Consider the following 26,391-nt stretch of genomic DNA (forward strand, 5'->3'; position numbering starts at 1 on the left):
GTGAAATGGAATAAATATTAGCCAGGATCCAGTTAGGACATCAGATACCCCACAAGGTACTTCAAACAGAGGGAATTTAATACAGGCAATTGGCTACATAGAGGTTGGGGAGCTGGTAGAACAAGAAGGAAACTCAGAGATCAGAAATGATAACTGCAGGAAGCAGGTACCACTCTGAGGTGAGGGCTAGAGGAACAAAAGAAAAGATGTGGAGAAATTAGGACCTAAGAGCTCTGAGTGAGGGTTCTGGGGCACTCAGAGCTTAGAAAGAGGGTTGCCACCAGCTGCTGCTGGTATCTTGGAGGAGTCTGCAGAGGCTGGATTTGGGAGTGCAGAAAGAAAGTGGAGACTGGAGCCAGTTGCTGCTGCTGCCACTCTGGGGGTGGTGCTGGCAGGGAAGGAAGAAATAGGAACCCAGTCCTGTCTCCCCTTGCCCTGCCTGCCAATCTTCTTTGAGTGCCTCCCATAGCTGGAACCTAACAGGAAGCCAGCTAGACCTGGAATCTGGGAAGGGGAGTGTGCAGAGTACTGGCCCCAGCAGCAGGAGCAGACAGCAGAAGCATGGATTCGGGCTGAGAGACATTAAGTAAATAACTTGCATAGCATCTCGCTGTGTACATATTTCACCTAAGTTCTTTCCATTTTTATGAGCAGCTATTTTAAACGGTGCTCCACAAACACCTTTGCACATATGTTTTCCTTAGAATAAGTTTCTGGAGGTAGAATTACAGAGTCAAAGGGAATGCATATTTTTTGAGACTTTTGATCCAGACTGACAAAAATCACTGGAGGAGTAGGTTTTGAAGGAAAGGGAGTCCCTCCCATGGTGTATTCCTGGGAACTGCATCATAGAGCATATGGCAACAGAGAAGATAGTCTTTCTACACTGGAGTGCTGTGTTACCTAGGGATTGCTTTCTTTCTAAGGAAAGAACGCTAGAAAATTACAGTTCTGACTATCCTACGTCACTAAAAGAGAAATACAACCCTAAACTTCTATATCATTTACACTAGATATTTTGGCCTCTGAATTCTGTAAGAGAGATATAAATATCCATTATCCATAGAAAAGCCACAGTGAGTGATAAGTTGTACCTACAATTAGAGCACACCAGAATATAATTCCATAGTATCATTCATATAACTTGCCTCCAAATGATACATCCCCACACTAAATGCTCAGTATTTAATTACCTGAGGATTTGTTGACTTAATTGGGCTTACAGGGGCCAGGAGTGAGAATGAGGAATATGGGAGACTGAAAGGGGAGGCTGGAGGGGGCATAGAGAGTCTGAGTTTAGGAGGGTGGAGAGTGGGGACCAGCTAGCACATGGGCGTTCTGGAGAAGTTCAGGGAAGGAGGGCAGCATGGGGCTGAAGGTGGGGCAGGGCTGAAGAAGAGCCTTGCCCACATCACAGTATACCTAAGATGACTCTCCTGGCCCAGATTTCATGGCCCATGTTTCTGCTCAGCTCTGTCAAGAGCATGAATCCCTAATTAGATGATTATAATCACGAGTACCAGGTAATCAAGAGGCTGGAGCCCCTGTTAATTGGGGGCAGGTATCCATCTCCAAAGGAGCTGCTTCTCCCAGTGCTCACCTTGGAGCGGGGCCCTGCAGAGCAAAACTGGACACTGTGGTGGCTTTGACTGGGCATTGTGAGCAATTCAGGGTCTGGGCATTGAAGAAAGCTCCTGATTTCTCCAGCTCTGGATGCTTTCTGAAATGCATGTCCAGGGCAGTTGGGAAAATGACCCTAAAATCTTCTCCAGCTCTGGCTCCTCTCTGAATTGCCTCCTAGATATCTCTAGCTAGATGCCCCATAGTCACCTCGGTGTCATCCTGTCCCCAGGCAGGCAGGAACTGTCAGCTTGGCACACCATGAAATACTCAAAGCCCCATGCAGATACTCAAGAAATATTGATTAGATGAAAGAATACAGTTCAAAAGCAAAACCCGTCACTTTCCACCTGGAAACAGTTCCATCTCTGGGTTGCCCTGTCTGTCACTATATCACCATCATGACTGTCAAGTCGTCCCTCCATCTTCCTCCTTCTCATACCCTGCTGGTCAACAAGTCCTCTACATTCAACAGCGATTTCTCCTGAATCCATTCTCCACGCTTTGCCGTCCCAGACTGCCCTAGATTAGTCTTTTTCTATACTCGGTACCACTCTTCTACCTCCTGATCTAAAACCTTCTGTGGTTCAGCATAAACTCAGACTTCTTTGTCTGGCCTTCAAGGTCCATCGCTGGCCACCGTCATCCTTCTGTATCATCTATTTCTCCTCTGAATGTCACCTGCTCCTGCCAAGCTGGCCTCATGCTTATTCCTCAAACATATCCTGGGTTTCAGTTCAGTTCAGTTGCTCAGTCGTGTCTGACTCTTTGTGATCCCATGAATCGCAGCATGCCCTGCCTCCCTGTCCATCACCAACTCCCGGAGTTCATTCAAACTCATGTCCATCGAGTTGGTGATGCCATCCAGCCATCTCATCCTCTGTCATCCCCTTCTCCTCCTGCCCCCAAACCCTCCCAGCATCAGGGTCTTTTCCAGTGAGTCAACTCTTCGCATGAGGTGGCCAAAGTGTTGGAGTTTCAGCTTTAGCATCAGTCCTTCCAATGAACACCTAGGACTAATTTCCTTTAGGATGGACTGGTTGGATCTCCTTGCAGTCCAAGGGACTCTCAAGAGTCTTCTTGGGTTTACTTGTCCTCATATCTGGACTCATATCCCTGTCCATACTCACCTCTCTTCATTGACTAATCCTGGATTTGATTCTCTCTCCTAGCACTGAGTTGGGAATCTGGTTGGACTCACACTATAAGACCCACTCTATGTTGTCATGTATGTCTAATGATGACGATAAAACTGAGGCTCTGTTGTGCTCAGGGACGGTCAAGGCCACACAACTGGCGTTAGTAATGGCTACCAACCTACTGGCTGTCTTCCATGTTTTAGGTATTCTTCTTGGGATTTTGCATGCTTTATTCTAATTCTCCCAATAATTTTACAATACATCATTCAAACGAAGATGCAGCATTAAAGGATTCCACATCAGCTGTGCTCATTGTCAGGTAGGACTGATGGAAGGGATTGGCTCAGTTATGACTGGAAGAACAGGGGCTTAGAATCCTGCTGAGGACACTATGGGTTACCTTGTGGATCTGGGTTCTTGGAGAAGATAAGAGGAAGGAAAGGGGATATGCAAAGGAAAATCTCCCTCCGTTTGTGTCAAATTATTTCTCTCCTGTAGGAAGTTGAGATAAATTAATGGGGGGTTAATTTAATTTGATTTTTTAAATTAAAAAATTTAAATTGAAATGTAGTTGAAATACAATGTTGTGTTAACTTCTGTTGTACAGCAAAATGACTCGTATGTACACATATACATAAATTCTTTTTCATATTCTTTCCCATTATGGTTTATTAAGGATATTGAATGTAGTTCCTTGTGCCATACAATAAGACCTTGTTGCTTATCCATCCTATATGTAATAGTTTGCATCCACTAATCCCACATTCCCAGGCCATCCCTTCCTCAGGTCCCCTCCTCCCAGCAATCACAATTCCATTCTCTGTGTCTATGAGTCTGTTTCCATTTCATAGAAGTTCATTTGTGTCGTATCTTAGCTTTCACATAGAAGTGATATCATATGGTATTTGACTTTCTCTTTCTGACTTACTTCACTTAGTATGATAATCTCTAGCTGCATCTTGTTGCAAATGGGTTGCTTTTTAAAGGTATTAATATTAATACAGATTCTGGTGTAGTGTGGCTCAGGTGGGCCTGGGGTTCTGCATTTCTAACAAGCTTCCAGGTGATATCTGTGCTGCTGGGCCCCACCTTCTGACTAGCAAAGGTATAGGAAAGCTTAACCTATAGCAGTCTGTGAGTGGGTCTGGGGTGATCTGTGGCCAGGTTCCAAGATCAGTCTCTGCTTGGGGAACTGGGTCAGTCCATAACTGAGAAATTAGGAGTTGACCAGATTTTTGACTTTGACCAACACTGCATCTGCCCTCCAGCCCTATAGCCTTGAGTGAAGGAGAAAGAAGAGATGTCCCTGCGGTAAATGCAGGAGGTAGAGCAGATGGGGGAGGGATTTGTGAGTCATCAGAGAGAGTTGGTTCTTGAGAAATTGTCCTATCTCCTAGGAAGGGTTTGGATAAGAGAATAAGCTTTTCTGTAGAGATAATTTCTCCTTCCTCTGTTGCTCCCCCCCATCCCATCTGCCATATGGTCCTGACAAGGACATGTATGATCAGTGCCACATCTAGGGGTCTTGTCCTCAGGGTTCAATGGCCAAATTTGTATCAGTTTGGGAGGCGGACAGCATGAATAGAGAAAGGGAATAGTTGTTCTAGACTAGGAGAGAAAAAAGGGAGGAAAGAAATCAACATGTATTGAGCTCCTCCTGTGTACAAGGCACAGGATATTATTAGCCAACCCTTTGATTTTCCCAATGATGTAAAAAAATTTTTTTTACCTTGTTTTACAGATAAGGAAATAAAGGCCTATAGTAGCTGAAGCACATATCCACGGTCATTCGAGTTTTGGTAATAGGAGATCAGGCTTGAACAGATTGTATTGGAGGGGCCCCTGGTGTGGCTGGGAAAAGTGGCCAGGTGCAGTGTAGAGGTCCTGGGATTGTCATATGAGGGGCTGCAGAGAGAGAAGAGACCATGGCAGGGCCTGCTGTTACTCCTCAGGAATTAGGATCCCCAGGTTTTACCTGGGGATGAAGATTATACTTCCCAACCTTCTGTGAAGCTGAGTGTGGCCATGTGTTAAGCCATGGCTAGTGAGGAGGGAGGGGAGGTGGTCCCTGAAGACCTTTACCACTTTTCACTTCTCTCTCCTTCCTGCTGGCTGGAACAAGGCTGTGAAGCTCAACCAGCTCTTTTGTGTCATGAGGCAGTAGGAATCTGAGCCCGGATGACTGCAGCCACCAAACTCATCCAGACTTCTAGAGTCCATACCTGCAAGAGACATGAAACTCTCTTATCTAAGCCACCGTTCCTTTGTTTCTTCTTCTGTAAACTGAAAACAATCTTAACAAGTAGAAAGGTCAAGGGCATATTCTTCATCCAGGTCTGCAGTTCTCAAACCCGGATGCACTTAGAATGCTTAACTCTCTCCAATTTCAACTGAATGAGACTTTCTGGAGGGCGCAGGGCTAGGCATTGGCATTTTAGGCTCCCCAGATGCTTCTGGTGTGTAGCCACTGATCATGGAAGTTGGAGGAGAACCAGGAGAGTAGCTGTGAAGCCAAAGGAGGAGAGAATTTGAGAAAGAAAACAGATAGATATCAATAACAAATGCCTCAATTGGAAGCTGAGAAGAAGCCACTGAATTAGGTCACCAGGGATCATTGGTGACCTGACTGAGAGGGGTGAAGACAGGGTACTGTTTGAAATAGGCTAAGGGGGGTTGAGTGCTCAGGAAATATAAGAAATCTGCTAGTGAAAGGAAGAAAAGAGGCACTTAGCTTGACGGGACGAAAGTGAAAGTGAAGTCACTCAGTCGTGTCTGACTCTTTGTGACCCTGTGGTCTGTAGCCTACCACGCTCCTCTGTCCATGGGAGTTTTCAGGCAAGAGTACTGGAGTGGGTTGCCATTTCCTTCTCCAGAGGATCTTCCCAACCCAGGGATCAAACCTGGGTCTCCCTCATTGTAGGCAGACGCTTTACCATTTAAGCCACCAGGGAAGATACTTGATGGGATAGTGTCTCGATTTTATGATAATGACTTAATAGCCTTGAGTTGTGAAAGAGCAGTCCCTGTGCTAAGCCCTTTCCAGGCATCACCACCTCATCTCACAGAACTCCTTTCTCTGAGATGGGGACTACAATTTCTGCTGTACAGATGTGGAAACTGACATGCAAATACGAAAAGACTGGCTCAAGATCAAGCAACTGGTAATAATGGGATCTGACCTTGAATCCAAGCCTGCCTGATACAAGCTAGGACCACTCTGGAAAGGCCACCATTAGTATCAGGAGATCTTGAGCCTTTTTGTTGCCAGAGGGCAGAGGAGAGGTTTTGTGGTTTTTTTTTTTTTTTTGGGCATGTGGGATCTTAGTTCCCTGACCAGGGATGGGAACCTGTGCCCCCTGCAGTGCAAGCGCAGAGTCTTAAACACTGAATTGCCAGGGAAGTCCTAGGTGTAGATTTTTGAGGAAGTGTGTTTCCTCTTGACTGCAGGGTTGCCCTTAGGTGGGAGGAGGAAACTTCTCTCCCTGCAAGGAGGGGGCTGTTGAGAGGAGGGAGGTCAAGCTCTCCCACAGCACCCTGATCTCTTCAAGAAAGGAGGCTGGGTCACAGCAGGGCCACAGTCACAGGAAGGGACTCAGTGACCTGGAACTGGAGTGGTTTGTCTTCTGCCAGAAGAGAGGGGAGTCAGCCTGCCTCTGACGTGAATTTGAAGCTGTGGGGCCTGGAGGGAGAACCCGATTCCAAGCTCTGATAGTGCGAAGCCATGCAGAGCTGATTATTAAATGTCCAAGGACACAGCTACTGATGGAGATGTAGGTGGGCTGCCCCCGCCTCTCATTCCCAGGACAGCCTGCTCACTGGATCCTGTTGGGGCTGCAGATGAATTTGCCACAATCCCTAATTCTTTGATTCAAACAGCCATCTCTGGAGAGGAGCCCTAAGGGAGAGCATCCAGCCTACCCACATGTTCTGTGGAAGAGATCTGGCTGACCGCTGCCTGCACCACCTTTCAAGTCTCCCCAAATTATTAAGTCAACTACTGGGTGCTCAGAATGTCTCAAGTTCAAAGACTCATAGGCTGGAACCAGACGTCTGAGGGAACTTCAGACACATTAGTGGGAGGAATATTAAGACATGGCAGGCCAGGTTTATCGGGAGACTGGATAGGGATCAGAAGGAATACATTTTTCTTCTGTGAGCTGCGGAGCATGGGACTCGTCCTTCTGATGTCTGGGCCCTCAGTGGGCCTAACTTTTATGCAGTTCTCTTGGCTGTGGGGCTTGCATGGGAGGGGGTGAAGTGCAGAGGTTTGGGCCTGCAGGAGTCCGGGGAGTCCTGGGGTGGGGGTCAGTGGGCCGTGAGGCGGGGAGGGTGAGTAGGGATCCGGAGAAAAGTGAGCAGATAATGCTGCTCGCCTGCCCTGTCTGCCACAGGGGAAGCTCTGGTTTTAATGTTTTATAAATTGAGGTTCCCAGCAATGTCATGTTTCACTTGAAAAATGGTTTTTATTGGCTTTAAAAAATCGTCAATGTGGTGGCAAGTTTTTGGAGTGAGAAAAGTGGGTTTGGGGCCTGGATCTGGCTTTGGTTAGCTGTGTGACTTGATGCACACTACGCACATGGCTTAACCTCTTTGAGCTTGTTACCTGTAAAACGGAATAGTGAAGTCCTTCCCAATAGGAAGATCCCAAAGACCCAGCAAGATAGTGTATATGAAGCTCCTAGAACAGGGTTGGGCATGAAGCTGTTTGTGATGGAGGAAATAATTCATTTTCAAAAATGTTATGTTCAGAGAGGGAATTGCAACCAAGAACTCTAGAGCTTAATGCGGCAAGCTCTTGTGCAATTCTTAGTGTGTGATGGTTCTGCCCAGTCCCTTTCTAATTCAGGTGCAGAAACAAGGCCTGGAGAGGTCACGCGACTTGCCCAAAGCCTGGCAGATGCGTCTTGCTGAAGTGGAATTCCAACAGAGAAAAAGTCATGGGTCAGGGTCTCAGTACTACTAACTTATTTATTTGTTTTTCCTACAAATAGCTATTGAGCCCCTAGATATATGCCAGGAATATCCTAGATGAGAGATTCTTGTCATTGGAGGTCTGTAGCAGGAACCGCTTAGGATGACACTCCAGATCTGTCCCAGTCTGGCCCTTGCCTTTCTTTCTAGGTCTTTTTCAGCCACTGCTTGTTTCTACACTGTGATCTGGAATCAAGGAACTTCTCGTTGTTCTTTGGATTCATGAATCTTTTTTTAAAAATTGTTTATTTATTTCTTTATTTTTGGCTGCATCGGGTCTTAGTTGTGGCGTATGGGATCTTTTCATTGCGAGGATTTGTCTCTGGTTGTGGTGTGCGGGCTCCAGTAGCTGCGACACGTGGGCTTAGTTACCCTGCGGCACGTGGGAATCTTAGTTCCCTGGCTGGGAATCGAACCTGTGTCCTCTGCGTTGCAAGGCAGATTCTTAAGCACTGGACCCTCTGGAAATTTCCTCATGAGCCCTTTTAACTTGCTGCTCCCTCTACTGGAGATGCTCTTGTTCCCCCCTCCACCTGGAAAACTATTCATTTGTCAAGGCTAATGTCGCCTTCTCTGGGATGTCTTTCTCACTCATCTCCAGATACATTTTATTTTACATTATTCGTATAATCAAATTTTCATTACATTTCAGCATTTCTGAGTTTTTATATAACTTCCTAAAGTTCAACACAGCTAGTTGCTATCTGAATCAGGATTTGAACTTGACCCTTTCTGACACCAAACTCATGAACATAACCACCAGAACACATGGCCATTAAAATGAGTGGTTCCTTCTGTGGGTTCCCAGAGCACCCCTGCTCTGTCAGGGAACTCATTTCATTTAACTGTATTCACCTGCTTGTGAGATTTCTAGGCAGAAGGACAGCTTGGGAGTCATTGTGACTTTTCAGCAAAGAATTGACAGGATGGATGCGCATGAGGTAATACCAAAGGTAATTAATTTGCTTGGCTCTGGGTTAACCTCTCAGTTTTTATGATATCACTTATTACTCATGACAATCATGACTCTTGATGATTATGATGATTATCACAATAATAATAGTGATGATTATCATTCTTTCCATTTTGTATTTGGGCCAACTGAGGCTTAAAGAGTTGGAGTAACTTGTCCAAGTCCCATAGCTAGAAGAGGCAGAGTTGGGATTCAAACTCAAGACTGGTTTATTCCAGAGCCCACTGTCTTAACTTATGTATTATACTGCTGCTCCTGGACATGTTCTGTCAGACCCTGGGATGATACTTGGGTGATACTGGAGTGATACTGGGGTGCAGAGACACATGCCATACAGCTCCTTCCCTCAAGGAACTCACAAATAGGGAAGGCAGACATCCCACCATAAATAGATAATCGTCACACACGCTATGATTCAGGGTAGCCCAGAAGAAGGAATGAGTAATTCATCAGACAGGGGGAGTGCCAGGCAGATATTTCCTAGAAGAGGGGATACCTGAGCAGGGTTTTGAAGGCTAAATAAGAGTTTTCCAGGAGATAAATGCAGTGAAGGGATACCCTAGGTGGTGAGAGAAGCACATACAAAGGCAAGAGAGAGAGACAGACAGAGATACAGAGAGAAAGACACTGAGTGGCTGGGGAATTCCAAGCGTTCTGAAACGTCACCCGGCCTGTCTCTTGTCCCCACAGCAGACTGTGCAGAAGGTGTGGAGAGCCGCAGCTGCAGACAGCTGGTTGTACCTGCTGTCCTGGAGTTCTCATTTCTTCTCACACCTGTCTGTCTAGAAAGGAGCAGGTGGGCCATGAAGCTTTGTGGGATTCTTCTCGATGCTGGGACTGAAGGAGAAATGATGGGACAGCCGCTCTGGGGGTCAGAATCCAGCGTCTGCTCCCCACCCTCTCAGTCACGCAGCTTGGCTCCCTGCTGCTTAGTGGGAGGAAGGGCTGGTGAAGATGTGTGACCAAGACCCTTCTAAACTGGGGTGACCGTGAGGCCCTTGGGTGGGATCTGGAGGTGGAGGGCGGGTCTACCAGTTGTCTTCCTGGCAGCAGTAGGAATAACTGAGTCTAGGGGCTGATTCAGAGGCTGGTTGGGTCTTCCCCCAGTTTCCTAAGCCAAAAAATACTGAGGGAGCTCACAGGTCCTGCCTGCCAAGCCCCTGCAACCACCCTAGCCCAGCCTAGCTCTGAGTGGGGAGCCTAGCATGGCAGTGAGGGTGGGGGCTGGTACAATCAAGCTTCCTTGGATAGAGGTGCTGAAGGCTGGGGGACCCTGGACACCCAGGGCCTACAAACCCAGTGGCTTCCCTGACTGTAGGTACCCAGGTGGCTGGTTTTACCTGTGTTTCTCCATGGGGCAAAGGCCCTGATATCCAGCTTCACCTTTGGGAGGAAGCCCCCCACCCCCGCTCCCCTGGGGGGCTGTTCTTGGTCCCTGATCCCCAGTGCGATCTGGGAAGCTGCTTCACTCAGGAAGGCCCCACCTTGCCCCACCATGGTGCTTCCCACCCCACCTTTGCACTCATGTCCAGATTAAACCCTCAGGTGCAGCTGAATTAGACTCAGTTCGGCCACCTCTCCTTGGCTCCAGCTAGTTCTGGTTTGGAATCCAAGTTGCCCCCCAACCCCGCTCAGCCACCTGCACAGCGGGGTCCATTTCCTGGCCTGGTTCTCTTTCTTCCTCAGTCTCCTATGCGTGTGTCTGAGGACACGTGCCAGTCAGTGATCACACCGTCTTGGCTGGCTGGACTGTGCTGGGATGTGTGTGTGTCCACAGAGGCTCATGTACGGTTGTCACTGTGTGCTCGCTGCAGCCTGGCACTCAGCCCACCGTGAACATGAACATGTGTGGTGTGGCTGGTGAGGGGCATCCGGATACATGACGTTTGGAGACACAGGTGTGTGTCTGTCTCTACACAAGGACAGATCTGTTAATACATGTGTGTGTCTGCATACACATGTGTGTGGTTATCTGACCGTGTGTCTGTGAGTGTCTGTCCTAGTCCGAGATGGGCCCTCTGTTCATTCTGAAAGAAAAGGGGACAGGGGCCAAGCTCCTTGTCATTCCACAAGGGCCTGGGCTGGCTTGTCACCAAGCGAGTGCAGGTGAGCGGGCTCAGCACCTCCTGGAATCTCTCGGCCTAACACCCTGGATGTCTCCAGCTGTCCCCTAGTCCCGTAGCCTCTGCTTTGAGTACTTTGAGATCATTGGTTGCTCTGGCCCTGCTCCCATCTCTTTCCCTTGGAAAGTATGTACCTGGAAGAGGTCCAACAATAGGTCTTCCCAGTTCACTCTGGACAGTGGTGCCCCCCGCCATTCTGGAGTCACCCACTGCGGCCGTGTTAGGCCTTCTCTCCAATGCTGCCATCCAAGCTCTTCCCTCTGTGGGCCAGTGGGGTCCAAGGACAGGGTCCTGGTCAGGAGTGGCTGTTCCTGGGGCTGAGGAGTGCCAAAGGACTCAGGACAGTGTGGAGGCTCTCCCAAGGGCCCTGGTAGGGTCAGGGTGCCTGTCCCAACATTCTCTTTTCCAACAAATCTCCGGATGGGCAGGAGGAACACTTGTGGGGAAATTACCAATTTAAATAGGAAATGCAAGCAATTTGGATGGAACCCCAGGATGGCAGTTTGAGAGCTCATTCTCTGCCCCGTGGGGGTTTGATTACAACCAACTTGGCTGGTAACATGTGGAGAGGGCCAGAGAAATGGTTTCCAAGGAAACTCAGAGCTTTCTAAGCCCTTTCTGGCTCAGGTGGGAGCCTGAGTTAGCCAGGAAATCAGAGGTTGTGCTCAACGCCACTGGGCTTCCTGCTCCTTGTGAGTCCCTGCCCAAGCTCTTAACCTCCCAGACCTGGCCTGCGCTTCGGCTTCTGTCCCCAACACTTGCTTCCCTCCTTTCTCCCTTTTCTCCTACTTTATCTCAACCTTTGTCTGTTTAGACTTAAACATTTGGGAAAGTTGGCAAACTGCAGGGAAAAAAAAAATAGCTACAAATGGCTCCTGTTTATACAGGACCTACTATGTTCCAGAAAGGTCACAAGATTTACTCCTATTATTTCCATCTTTACAGAGACCCTATAATGGAGAGGATACTAAGGCACGGTGTGTGCTCAGTCATGTCCAACTCTTTGGGACCTCCTGGACCTGTAGCCCGCCTGTCCATGGAATTTTCCAGGCAAGAATACTGGAGTGGCTTGCCATTTCCTATTCCAGGGGAATCTTCCCAACCCAGGGATCAAACCTGCATCTCTTGCTACTCCTGCATTGGCAGGCGGATTCTTTACCACGGTGCCATCTGGGAAGCTGAGGAAAGACTACTGTGTGTTCATCAAATCCCCTTTCCTTTTTTTTGGAACTACATGTCCCAGCACCCCTTGCTGTCAGGTCAAGTCACATGACTGAGTTCTAGGCAATGGACTGTGGGTAGGAGCAATGTATGCCACTTTCAGGGTGTCCTCTAAAAATATCACAGACAGTCTTCTCTGTGTGCTTGCACATTCTTTCCCTTGCGGTCTACTGAAAACCCAGTGAAGAACATTGAGCCCTGGGGGATGGCTGAGCCACTGGACTGAATTGTTCTGGAATCTAATGTAGTAGAACCCTGGCTCTTGTTCACCTAGACTGGAACATTAAGTTTGTTAAGCCACTGAGGTTTCAAGGACTGGTTATTAGGCAGTTACCTAACTTGATAATACAAAGCCTGAAAGGGGTATCCGTATCCTTGTTTTTCCAGGTAGGAAACTAACTCCAAGATGCTAAGTAACTCGCCAAGATCACACAGCAAATAAGTGGCACATCTGAGATTTGAGCCCAGGTTATAACTTTTCCACTAGGCCAGGCTAGCAGGGTAAGTGCCCTGTATAAAAGGTGCATTAGCATTTGTCTTTTGAGGTGTCATAGAAAGAAAGACCGGAGAAGGCAATGGCACCCCACTCCAGTACTCTTGCCTGGAATATCCCATGGATGGAGGAGCCTGGTAGGCTGCAGTCCATGGGGTCGCTAAGAGTCGGACACGACTGAGCGACTTCACTTTCACTTTTCAGTTTCATGCATTGGAGAAGGAAATGGCAACCCACTCCAGTGTTCTTGCCTTGAGAATCCCAGGGATGGGGGAGCCTGGTGGGCTGCCGTCTATGGAGCTGCACAGAGTCGGACATGACTGAAGTGACTTAGCAGCAGCAGCAGAAAGACAGACACACAGCAGGATTAGGAGATGGAGAGGGAGGGAGAGGCTGGATGGCAGGTGTACAGAATGGCACATCACAGTGGCCAAGAGAGGTAGCGTTTCAAGGAAGGGGTGGTCAGTTGTGTTTAATGAGACCCAGCCAAGTGGAGGAGGAAGAGGGTTGAGATCAGGCCATTAAATTTAATGACCTCGGTGACAGTTTCAGCTGAGTGATGGGGCAGATGCCAGGTTGGAGGGGGCTTGGGGACAAGTTGGTGGTTGGATTGGTGAAGGGAAGAAGAGAAATAAGGGATAGTTTTAAGCAGAAGCCAGGCCAAGGGAAGGAATTTTGAGGAAAGTCAGTGGTTAGAAGGAGATTAAAAATAAAAAAGGGACTCATGACCTACATAATGCGAAGCACCTGAATGCGATGATTTTCCTTTTCTGCTTGGTTCTGGTGAGCACTCCCAGAGCTAAGCTGACAGGTCAGGAAGCAGGGAGGGAGAGGTTCAAATTTTTTTTCATATCCTTTCCAAGTTTTTTTTTTTTTTTACCTTTATTGAGGTATAATTGAGAAAGCTATAATATATTTAACATATAGTGTGATGATTTGATATAGCATACTTTGTGAAAGGATTCCCACAACCCATCTAATGAACACATCCATCACCTCACGTGTTTACCTTTTTATTTTTGTGAGACTGCTTAAGATCAACTGTCTTAGCAAATTTCAATTATATAGTACTGTATTGTCGACCATAGTCTCCATGCTATATATTAGCTCCTCAGAGTTTATATATATGATTATCCATTTGACTAGTTTCAGGTGTTGATGCTGATAAACCTAGATGACAAATCTGAGGACGAGAGGGGTAGTCGCTTGTCTACCTTACCACATCTTCCTAGACCTCTGGCTGGTGCTTGCTAAGTCTCTCCAAATGTCCATTCTCTCCCAGCCTTCCTTGCAGCTATGTATGGACATGTACTAAGTTATTGACAAAAGCATGTGCTCAGCTTCCCACCAGATCACACTCATATATGGAATGTTTGCCCTGAACATTGTCCATTTCCCCTTTTCTGTGGGCTGGAACTTGGAAGTGTCAGTGATGAGCCAGCTGTGGTTCTATGGACACAGGCAAGACCCTACACAGCTGAGCAACTGCGAGAAGAAACTTGGGCCCCTCGAGACCCTGTAGAAAACACTAGCTTACTGTTCTGGACCAGTCTCTCCTTCTGGACTGGCATGTGGGAGAGACATGAACTTCCGCTGTGAGTCTCATGGCTGAAGCAGCTTGGCTTACACCTTAATTAACATGCATCCTTTGCTCTCCTCCATGCCTCCTTCCATGGTGCCCTTTACCATTCAGCGGTTGCCCCATCCCTTCTCTGTCCTTTCCCCATCTATTTTTTTCTCTCCCTGATTTGGCCATATTCTTTCAGTCTCCTCCTCACAATCAGAACATCTTTACTTATCCTTGTTTCTTCTGTTTTTATTCCTTTCTTTTAAAAATTCTTTTAAAAAGATAGATGGTTTTATTAAGATCAAAATTCACATAGCATAAAATTCACCACTGTAATCATTTTAAAGTGTACAATTCATGATCAATGGATTAAGTTTTCTTTTAAATTGATGGTATTCCTTCATTTTCTTTAGATCCCTTCCAAGTGAGCCCTCAAAATGTCAGCATTTCCTGGGGTTCTGTCCTTGGCCTTGCTCTTCTCTCCTCTGCACACTCTATGTGCTTTCTTTGGTCAACCTTGTCTACTTTCTGAGTTTTTATCCCATCTGAAGACATTGGATCTGCATCTCCAGCTTGATCTCTTTCTTGAGCTTCAGACTGATGTCATTTGCCGGATGGGTTCCACTTCTTTAGCGTTTCAAAGGTCACCCGGGGGATGCTGCACTGCACACCTCCAGGGGGCTCCAGGTACTGGGTCACCTCAATTCAACACTTCCATATCAGTTAGGAGACTTGCAGGGGTACATAGCAGGAAACTCAACTCGACATGCCTCAAGCATAAGGAGATGCATTGGCTCACAGAGGAGGACAGGCTGAGTTTCTGGGTGGCTTGATCCAGTGGGCCAATAAGTTCATTCAAAGTCCGGGGTTTTCTCTTGATTATACTCTTTTCCTAGAATTGTCTTAGCCCAAGCCTCTGAGTTGGAGGAGTGATGCTGGTAGTGATCAGGACTACTTGTTTCCTTCTCATCAAGGGAGAGCTCCTTGCCTGAAACTGTTGAAGAAAGATACTTTCCTTCAGTCTGAGTGAGTCAACTTATGGTCTCAATGCCAATAAAATCACAAGGGGAATGCTATGTGCTCATTGGCTTAGCCCTATGCTCCATACCAGTCATTGGCAAGGAGGATTATTATGGGATGGGCTTATTATGATTGAATTATATGGTCATGTCCACCTTGGATCTGGAGTGAATTCCCCAGACTGAATCTGTGTGACAGGTGGCAGATGGGTTGAGTAGATGTTGGGCAGTCTATTAATTACAACGTCAACCCCCATATCAAAAGCTAAACTCATCACATCTACTCATTCCCCTCAACCTTGGCCGTCCTTCTGTATTTTCTATTTCAGTGACTAGTCTCACCATTAACTCACCACTCTTACAGAAGCCAAAGTCCTCAGCTTTCTCAGCTTTCTCTCTGTGGCCCCAACTCAATGATTTATATAATCACCAAGATCCAGTATTTTTATCGTTTGTGCTCCTGTCTCATATCTACTCCCACCAATCTGACAGCTTTCTAATTGATTTCTTTTCTTTAGTCCCAAGACCCTCCACCCTACCCTTGCTGCAGCTACCAAAATAAGTTTTTTAAAATGCAAATCTGGTCTTTTTGGTTATCCCCTTTGCTTAAATCTTTCATTGACTTCATATCATTTCTAGGGGAAAATCCAACCTCTCCCCAGTGGTTGGGGGCTAGGCAGGATTTAGAGAAATATATCTTGGCTATGAAGGGACCACAGCTTGTGCTGATACATAGTCTCAACAGTATCAGTAAACGTTTGTTAAATTAAGCAGAATGCTCTGTGGTGTGCTTGCCTGCGTCTAAGGGCTAGATGAAAGGGTGAGTGACTTAGGCTATGAGCCTGGATGAGGGAGGAAGCAATATGAGGTAGATGGAAGTTTGACAAGGCCCAGAATTTATACTGCATGGTGGGTTGTTCTGCTTTTAACTGTAGTCTGGTGCTTATAGAGCTTTGATTTAAAAGTTAGACAGCTGGGGTTAACTTCAAAGTCATGACCTTGCTTTTGCCACCTTGGGCCAGCCGCTGAACTCCCTAGACTCAGTACCTTCCTCTGCAAACAGGGGGAATGAATTACCCACCTCATAGGTTTGTTGTGAGAATTTGATGAGCTGATGCTCATAGACCATTTGGAACATAGTAAATGTGTGAGAAATGTTGCTTGTTCTTGTTATCCCTTAGTTGAAATCTAATATATGTTTGTAATATTTAAAACATTAAAAAGTGTTTTATAGTACAAACTTATTGTATCAGTTCAGTTCAGTCGCTCAGTCAAGTCCGACTCTTTTCAACCCCATGGACTGCAGCACTCCAGGCTTACCTGTCCATCACCAACTCCCAGAGCTTACTCAAACTCATGTCCATCGAATTGGTGATGCCAACTTATCATCTCATTCTCTGTTGTCCCCTTCTTCTCCTGCCCCCAATCTTTCCCAGCATTAGAGTCTTTCCAAATGAGTCAGTTCTTCGCATCAGGTGGTCAAAGTATTGGAGTTTCAGCTTCAACATCAGTGCTTCCAATGAATATTCAGGACTGATTTCCTTTAGGATGACTGGTTTAATCTCCTTGCAGTCCAAGGGACTCTCAAGAGTCTTCTCCAACACCACAGTTCAAACACATTGATTCTTTGGTGCTCAGCTTTCTTTATAGTTCAACTCTCACATCCATACATGACCACTGGAAAAACCATAGCTTTGACTAGACAGACCTTTGTTGGTAATGTTTCTGCTTTTTAATATACTGTCTAGGTTGGTCATAATTTTTCTTCCAAGGAGCAAGCATCTTTTAATTTCATGGCTACAGTTACCATCTGCAATGATTTTGGAGCCCAAGAAAGTAAAGTCTCTCACTGTTTCCATTGTTTCCCCATCTATTTGCCATGAAATGATGGGACCAGATGCCATGGTCTTAGTTTTCTGGATGTTGAGTTTTAAGCCAACATTTTCACTCTCCTCTCACTTTCTTCAAGAGGCTCTTTAGTTCTTCGTTTTCTGCTATAAGGGTGGTGCCATCTATGTATCTGGGGTTATTGATATTTCTTCCTGAAATCTTGATTCCAGCTTGTGCTTCATCCAGCACGGCATTTCTTGTGATGTACTCTGTATATAAGTTAAATAAGCAGGGTGACAATATACAGCCTTGACATACTCCTTTCCCAATTTGGAACCAGTCTGTTTTTCCATGTCCAGTTCTAACTGTTGCTTTTTGACCTGCATACAGATTTCTCAGGAGGCAGGTCAAGTGGTCTGGTATTCCCATCTCTTGAAAAATTTTCCACAGTTTGTTGTAATCCACACAGTCAAAGGCTTTGGCATAGTCAATAAAGCAGAAATAGATGTTTTTCTGGAACTTTCTTGCTTTTCAATGATCCAACGGATGCTGGCAATTTGATCTCTGGTTCCTCTGCCTTTTCTAAATACAGCTTGAACATCTGGAAGTTCATAGTTCACATACTGTTGAAGCCTGGCTTGGAGAATTTAGAGCATTACTTTGCTACAGTGTGAGATGAGTGCAATTGTGCAGTAGTTTGAGCATTCTTTGGCATTGCCTTTCTTTGGGATTGGAATGAAAACTGACCTTTTCTGGTCCTGTGGCCACTCCTGAGTTTTTCAAATTTGCTGGCATATTGAGTGCAGCACTTTCATAGCATCATCTTTTAGGATTTGGAATAGATCAACTGAATTCCATCACTTCCACTAGCTTTGTTTGCAGTGATGCTTCCTAAGGCCCACTTGACTTCACATTCCAGGATGTCTGGCTCTAGGTGAGTGATCACACCATCGTGATTGTCTGGGTCGTGAAGATCTTTTTTGTATCATTCTTCTGTGTATTCTTGCCACCTCTTCTTAATATCTTCTGCTTCTGTTAGTCCATACCATTTCTGTCCTTTATTGTGCTCATCTTTGCATGAAATGTTCCCTTGGTACCTCTAATTTTCTTGAAGAGATCTCTAGTCTTTCCCACCCTATTTTTTCCCTCTATTTCTTTGCACTGATCACCGAGGAAGGCTTTCTTACCTGTCCTTGCTATTCTTTGGAACTCTGCATTCAAATGGGTGTATCTTTCCTTTTCTCCTTTGTCTTTAGTGTCTCTTCTCTCTCTCTTTTTTTTTTTTTTGTATAAGGAGATGAATTAATATTTTCTCTCAAATACGAACACAAGTTTTCCTATTGATTGTCTTCAATTTGTTAAAGTTTGGGGTGGGACATCTTTAAGTGTGCATTTTTCTATATGACTAATTTAAAGAGTTAAAATACATCAAAATGAAATTAACATCAAATATTTAGGCAGTGAGGCATACTTCTAAGGAACACTGAGTTCCACTGAACATCATTTAAAAACTGTGGGTCTAGCCCTGCTCTGTATAATACGGGAGCCACTGACCACGTGTGGCTATTGAGTTCCTAAAGTCGGCCAGTCCAAGCTGAGATGGACTATAAGTGTAAAATACACTCATGAGACTGCAAAGACTTAGTACAAAAAAAGATGCACAATACTGGATGCTTGGGGCTGGTGCACTGGGACGACCCAGAGGGATGGTACGGGGAGGAAGGAGGGAGGAGGGTTCAGGATGGGGAACATGTGTATACCTGTGGTGGATTCATGTTGATATATGGCAAAACCAATACAATATTGTAAAGTTAAAAAAAAAAGATTGCAAAAATCTCACGAATGAATTTTCTACTGATTACATGTTGAAATCATATTGGGGATATATTAGGTTAAATAAATATATTATTAATATTAATTTCACCTGTTTCTTTTTACTTTTTATAATGTGGCTGTTAGAAAATCTAACAATAGACATATGGCTCCCATTATATTTTACTGAGGTAGGCTGATCTAAGCTTTCTGTAGCATTCCCCCCACTCTGGAAGTTTTGGCCTCTCTATCCGCTTGGCTGTCTTTGACTTGTTTCAAAGATCCCAGCCTCCAGCCTCCACCTCTTGCTCTGCACATCTTGTGAGTGACCCTTGGCCAGAGAGCTGCAATTCTACTTTGGGGATTTGTGAGTTCTCATTTAGAACTCCCTTGGTCCATGCTGCCATCTCCTGTGGGTGGAGCCCAAGACTTAAGAGCAGAGCCTGAGGTCCCTGGAGACTTCATTAGGGCCAGTCCCTGTGTGTAGAACTCAGCAGAGCCTTTGGCTGAATGGGGGCAGCTGGGTGCTGGGCAAAGCACACTTTCTGTATCCCTGGGGCATGCTGTCCCCCTCCACCCCCCAAACAAGTGTTCATGGATTCTGTACCAGTGTAATGGCAAGCAATGGCGAGGACACAGGTGTTAAGTCAGAGGCTCTCATCCTAGCTCCACCTTACTAGCTGTGCTTGTTTCTTAATCTCTTTGTGCCTCAGTTTCCTCTTCTGTGAAATGGGGGTAATACCAACATCTGAGAATTATTGGTAGCCCTCAATGGGAACATGCATGTAGACTGCCTAGCCAAGTGCCTGGCACATGGGTAGGCACTCAGAGATCTTCTCCCCACCCCATCCCCCATGCTTGAAGGGCGGGGAGGGGGAGTAAGTTTTGGTAAAGGAGAAAGCAGAGAATAGGCAGAGAGGGCTCAGAATAGAAAGATCAAGGCCACCAGAGGAAGACGTCCCAGCTGCCCATTTTTGCCCAGGGTCAGCCCTGCGGGAGAAGACAGGGCTGGGGCTGCTCCAAGCTCCAGGTTAATGAGGACCCGGCGCCCACTCTGCTGCTGTCACCATTGATTTTTCGTTCCAGGCAGCTTGCAAGCTGCCCCAGGAGTCAATGTCGGAAGGTGAAAACAAATTTCTAAAATTAGCCCAGAGTATACTGCAAGAAAGAAAAAAAACTTTTTGCGCGACAAATTGTAATGAAGCAAATGCCAGAGGAAGGGATCATAATGGGGAAGGCAGGGGACAGACAGCAACCCCCCGCCCCCAGCTCACTGCGTCGGTGTTGGGGGAGACTCAGTCCCTGTTTGTAGCCATCCCATCTACCCCGCAGTGTGCGCCATCCATCAACACGCAGGCGCACACACAGCACATTCTCGCGTCTTGTGGGTCACATTAGGCAGCCATTAAACAAGCAAGAAAAGATAGTCCTGCTGCAAGCTGACTTGGGGATGGTGGGAAGAAGGGGCACGATTTGTACCCTGTTGGTGGTCCTAGAAATCTTTCCATCTTGCCGGAGGGCTCGTAAGGGCCAGGACATCACTTAGATTTTTGGCTAAGTTACTCTCCTGGGCAGGGTCAGATGTGACCGTTTGCACCGGGCTGGGAATCTCGGACGTGACAGTTTTAGGCTCACTCTCTGTGACAGTGTGTCTGAGGCCCATAAACGTTACTATCTGAAATGAGCACTCTTGCTGAAGCCCAGACGCCTGTATGTCTTTCTTTTGCAGTCTTCCCACATCCCCCACTACTGACAAGCTATAAGAAGGAAGGAAATAAACAATGAATTTCAGGAGAATCATTTCGTGCGGGGAGACCGCCTCCTGGGACCCATCGCCCAGACTGTGGTGTTATATCAAAAGAGCTTCCGGAATGGGTGTGTGAAGGGGGAGCTCATTTATCGTGGCTCTTGCAACTCAGACATGATATAAATGAGCTGAAGAGAAAGCCGGTGGATCTCCCATTCTCAGCAGACTCTGGGATGTTCTAAGACCGCTTAGCTCTGAGTTAGAAGGTTCTTGGTCTGTTGTCTGCTGGCTCTGGGATTGGGAAATCGTTACAGTGCACAGCAGCTGGAAAAACTCGAGTTTATGGTCCCAAATGTGCCAGAGGAACTAGTCACTGGTTGGGCAAAGATATCCAACAGTCTCCTTTTGCAAAGTCGAGTCCAGGGAAATAAACAAGAAGGAAAACAAACGAACACTCACATTTGTAGCTGTGTACATTGTAAATGTAAAATATTGTAAACAACCAAATGTACAACTTCTGGGCATGGTGGCATCATGGGGTGCTATGTGGGGTCTCAGGGTAAAGCAACTAGAGTGGGATGTGATGACCTGAAAGGAGTGCAGAGTGACCTGTCCACTGGGACTGCAGCTGGGTTAAATGAGGACATGCACACTGGAAGAAATGAGTCATGATGAAAATAATCAGGATTTTATAGACACTGATTATAAATTCCACAGGACCATAGACATAGTTCTAGAAGGGCCCTTAGTGGTAATCTGGTCTCACACTTCATCTCACTAATTGATTAATTCAATAGTGTTTTTTTAAGCAGCTATTGTAATCCAGGTATGTGCTAAGGACCTGGGGAAATGATGTTGAGTTAACACTCAAATCCTGAGCCTCATAGCCTTCAAAGTGGAGGGCATAACCCCTTCTACACCACTCTGACAATCCGTGGTCACCTAACATTTATGCGAGACCTGCCCCATTGCTGGCTAGGGGCTGAAAGCTGCCTCTCTTGTTCCTTCCCCATTAAAGCTGGCACTACCCTCTGGATTCACACTGAAGAGGCCTCTTCCTCCTACAGACTAATTTGTGTTTTCAAGATTGGAGAGCACATTTCAAAGCCCCAGTCCCAGCGTGCTTGCTTTGGTCAGACCCCAGGGAAAAGATTTGCTCAGAGCTGCCTTCCCCTGTCCTGGAACCATGGGTGGCCTCTCTGTGCTGGTTTGCTCTCCAGGCCCACTGTCATGGGCTTCCCCTCACCAAGGGAGATTCCCCCCAAGGTATGGCAGACTCTGGCTGGTTTAACATGGGCTGGCACCCACAGAGTTGTAGATCTTTTAGGCTGTTCAGTTCTTGATGAGAAGGAGCTGAGATCAAGTCCCCTAGAGGCACTGGATGAGGTGGGAGGATGACTAATTAAAAAAAAAAATTTTATTTATTTATTTATGGCTGGGCTAGGTTTTCATTGTCGCTTGGGCTGTTCTCTAGTTGTGGCAAATGGGGGGCTACTCTCTAGTTGATGTGAATGGGCTTCTCATTGCTAGGGTTCCTCTTATTGCAGAGCACAGGCTTAGGGCACGTGGGCTTCAGTAGCTGTGGCTCACAGGCTTAGTTGCAGCGTGTGGGATCTTCCTGGACCAGGGATTAAACCCATGTGTCTTGTGTTGGCAGACAGATTTTTATCTACTGAGCCACCAGGGAAGCCCATATGCAGAGTACATCACGAGGAATGCCGGGCTGGATGAATCACAAGCTGGAATCAAGATTGCTGCAGGAAATATCAATAACCTCAGATATGCAGATGACACCACCCTTATGGCAGAAAGAGAAGAAGAACTAAAGAGCCTCTTGATGAAAGTGAAAGAGGAGAGTGAAAAAGTTGGTTTAAAACAACATTCTGAAAACTAAGATTATGACATCTGGTCCCATCATTTCATGGCAAATAGATGGGGAAACAATGGAAACAGGGAGAGACTTTATTTTTTGGGGTTCCAAAATCACTGCAGATGGTGACTGCAGCCATGAAATGAAAAGACACTTGCTCCTTGGAAGAAAAGCTATGACCAACCTAGACAGCATATGAAAAAGCAGAAATATTACTTTTTCAACAAAGGTCCATTTAGTCAGAGCTATGGTTTTTCCAGTAGTCATGTATGGATGTGAGAGTTGGACTATAAAGAAAGCTGAGCACTGAAGAATGGATGCTTTTGAACTGTGGTGTTGGAGAAGACTCTTGAGAGTCCCTTGGACTGCAAGGAGATCCAACCAGTCCATCCTAAAGGAAATCAGTCCTGAATATTCATTGGAAGGACTGATGCTGAAGCTGAAACTCCAATACTTTGGCCACCTGATGTGAAGAACTGACTCATTGGAAAAGACCTTGATGCTGGGAAAGACTTAAGGTGGGAGGAGAAGGGGAAGACAGAGGTGAGATGGTTGGATGGCATCACCAATTCAATGGACATAAATTTGAGTAAGCTCTGGGAGTTGGTGATAGACAGGAGACCTGGTATGTTTTAGTCCATGGGGTCACAAAGAGTCGGACATGACTGCGTGACTGAACTGAACTGATGTCATTTAGTGTATTTGTATGGCATTATTATTATTAATGGGTGTATCATTGTCAATTGTACAGAGGAGCCATAATTACTGGACCATGATTGTTTCCAATGTTGTGCCATAGTGACCGATGCTGTGATGAACATTCCGGCTTATTCTCTTAGGGCCAAAGCCAGGTGGACCTATTAAAACCTGCCACTGTTCAGTCCCATTTCTGTGCTGTCCACCTCAATCCTGTCCTTGAGCAGTTATTGTCTTGAAGCCAAGTTCAGGACCTGACATTTATCTCTGTTTTATTTTATCTTATTAGATTCAGCCCATCAGTCCAGACTGTCTAGAGCCATCTGGATCCTGTTGATGTTTTTGCAATCTGCCTTTTTTCTTTTTTTCCTTTTTTTTTTTTTTTAAATCAGCTACAAATTTGGTGAACAGGCCTGTTATGTTTTCAACTCAGTCATTAGCAAAAATGTTATACAGGTCAAAGTTAAGAACAGAACTCTGTGGCTGCTCACCAGAGACCTTCTTCCAGGTTTGAGCAGCACTCATGGGGTTCAGCAAGTTACAAATTTTCCTTAATTGAACCAGCATTCAGCTCACATCCTCCTGTAAGTGTATAATAAAGTTCACAAAACAAAGTTGGACCAGATGGTCTCAACATCTAGGCTCAGTCGAGGGGATCCATTCCCAGAAGCAGAAGCTCAGGTTCTGGATAGAGAAATTGGGTTCCTCTTGTTTCTGTCTTAACTGGGGCACTTGGCCACCTGGTCTACTACCACTTTCTGGTGACCCAGGCTGAGGGCTCCCCAGGGTTACTGTCTGCCCCGTCACTCAGAGAAGGCCCTGGGGAATGGCTGACAATGCCGGCTGAGTCCGAGTAGGAGTGCTGTCTGATACTGAAGGAGCCCAGTTGGGGAGTAGCATCTCTGTGGAGCTTCAGCCCTCACTCCATGCACTGCACTGAGTGAGAGACACCAGGGGTATGAGAAACCACGAGCCCCCAGCTTTTACCATCTGCAGGAACAAGCAGTCCCTGAAAGAGTAATTTAGGGCCTGGCAGAAAGCACAGACTCCAGGTTAGGTATGTGTCCACTAAGTGACTGTGGACAAGTCCCTTCCTTTCCTCTGAGTTTTGGGTCCTTGTCTGTTAAATGGGGATGAACACTATTTACCTTGTAGGGTGGGGCTTCCCTGGTGGCTCAGCAGTAAAGAATTTGCCTGTAATGTAGGAGATGTAAGAGACACGGGTTTGATTCCTGGGTTGGGAAAATCCCTTGGAGAAGGGCATGGCAACCTCCAGTTTTCTCGCCTGAAGAATCCCGTGGACAGAGGAGCCTGGCAGGCTACAGTCCATAGGATCACAAAGAGCTGGACATGAGTGAAGAGAGTGAGTACGCACGCACCTTGTAGGGTCTGCTATGTGAATGTAACCAGAGAAAGAAATGGCACACGTGGTATAGTGGAGGCAGACTGGTGGCGCAGGGGCTAGATTTGGCCAGCTGATGTGTTTTATTTGGCCTCATAGCATTTAAAAAACCTCTGAGTCAGTTTCCAAAAACCAGGGGATTTCACTTACAACTCTGGATCCTAGCTTCTCTTGAAAAATTGGAAGGTCTGGCAAGGTTGTCCCCAGCAATATGGCAGACTCTAGTGATTGCTCCCTGCGGACATCTGCCTTTTCTACATGCCATGATGTCCTCCACTCAAACGCATATGCCTGAGCACTTTTGCCCAGCCAGCTCGAGCTGCCATCCTTGCAGGCCTGGGTCCTGGCAGCAACTAAGTGCATCACCCTAGTGGCCTGTGGAAGAGTGCTGGCTCAGGAATCAAATTGCTTAACCTGTGTGTGACCTCTCAGTGGCTCAAGTCCCTCTTGCATCGAACTGGCATAATAATGACGGCTACAAAGATCGTGTCTGTTGTGCTTCTTGGTTGGTGCCTCACGAAGTGGTGCAGTCTGAGTGGCCACCCTTGCTATCTTCAGCTGGGGTACTGATGGAAACTGGTGGGAGGGAAAGTGAAAGTGAAAGTTGCTTTGTGACCCCATGGACTATATAGTCCATGGAATTCTCCAGACCAGAATACTGGAGTGGGTAGCCTTTCCCTTCTCCAGGGGATCTTTCCAACCCAGGAATCGAACCGGGGTCTCCTGCATTGCAGGTGGATTCTTTACCAACTGAGCTACCAGGAAAGCTCAGTGGGAAGGGGGGAGTCCCAAAGTTCAGGGAAGCAGCAAGCCCAGCAATCGTCATAATTACAGAAACCTCTGGAAACCATCCCGAGGGAAAAGGATGCCCGCAGGTAGACATACACACAAAGTAGCGGAGGATGTCATCGGTCACCGAGACGCCCCGTAACAGTAGCCCTGTCCCTAGATTATGGTGCCCTTCAGTCTCTTAGGTCTGCTTCTCTCCACGGGTCCCCATGAAACCCATCACGTCTTTTTTCCACATCAGTCTCCTCCTCTCCTCAGTGTGTTAGTGGCTTGTATACATGGATTTTCTGAAATCAGAACCACTCACTGTGAACCTCACAGGGGCAAGGACTTCTCAGAAAAGAGAGCAGACTCATCAGGCCACAGGTAGTGAGCAGCTGGGAAACCAGAACTTTAAAATTTTCATCCTAAAAAAACTTGCCGGAGCTACATACGGGATCGCCCAGTGCAGTGCTTTTGCGGGATAGTAAGTGGACTTAATCATCACTTCTGCTTGTCCAGAAGTGATTTGAAAGTGCTGGGCTAGTAAGCAGCAGGCTTCTGCTTGCAAAGTTTCAGCCCAGAACCCTGGCCTGTTGTACCAGTTTATACTGACTCACCGCTGGCTGTGTGTATCAGCAGATTTCAAAGCTACTTTCCATCTCTGCACCTTGCTAGAGACCTGCCTCCTCTGGGGGGCAATGTTTAATGAACCCCACTGGGCATGGATGTTAGAGATGCTAGGATTTGATGCCTTCCTGTCATGCAAGCCTTTCCTACTTTCTTGAAGGCACCAGCTCTACACCCCTTAATTCATTCTCTTTCCCACCTTTAGAGGGCGAAGACCATCTCAACATATCTCTGTCAATTTACCCAACACCTCCTTTTTGCCTCCTGCCTCCCAGTTCAACAGTTTGAATCAGCCATCAGTGTGCACCTACTGTGCGCCTGCACTGTGGATGGCAAAACCCAGAAGACGAGGTTTCCCTTCTCCTCTTCAAGTGTATCACCCCTCCCCACCGCCTCCTGCAGGGCCAGCTGCACCCGGGGCTCTAGACTGGTGAACTATGGCCCGGGGCCAAATCCAGCTCACCATTTATTTTTGTAAATAAAGTTTTATTGGGACGCAGCCACATATTT

Source organism: Bubalus bubalis, chromosome 6 (genome assembly GCF_019923935.1).
Source record: "Bubalus bubalis isolate 160015118507 breed Murrah chromosome 6, NDDB_SH_1, whole genome shotgun sequence".
NCBI lineage: Eukaryota > Metazoa > Chordata > Mammalia > Artiodactyla > Bovidae > Bubalus > Bubalus bubalis.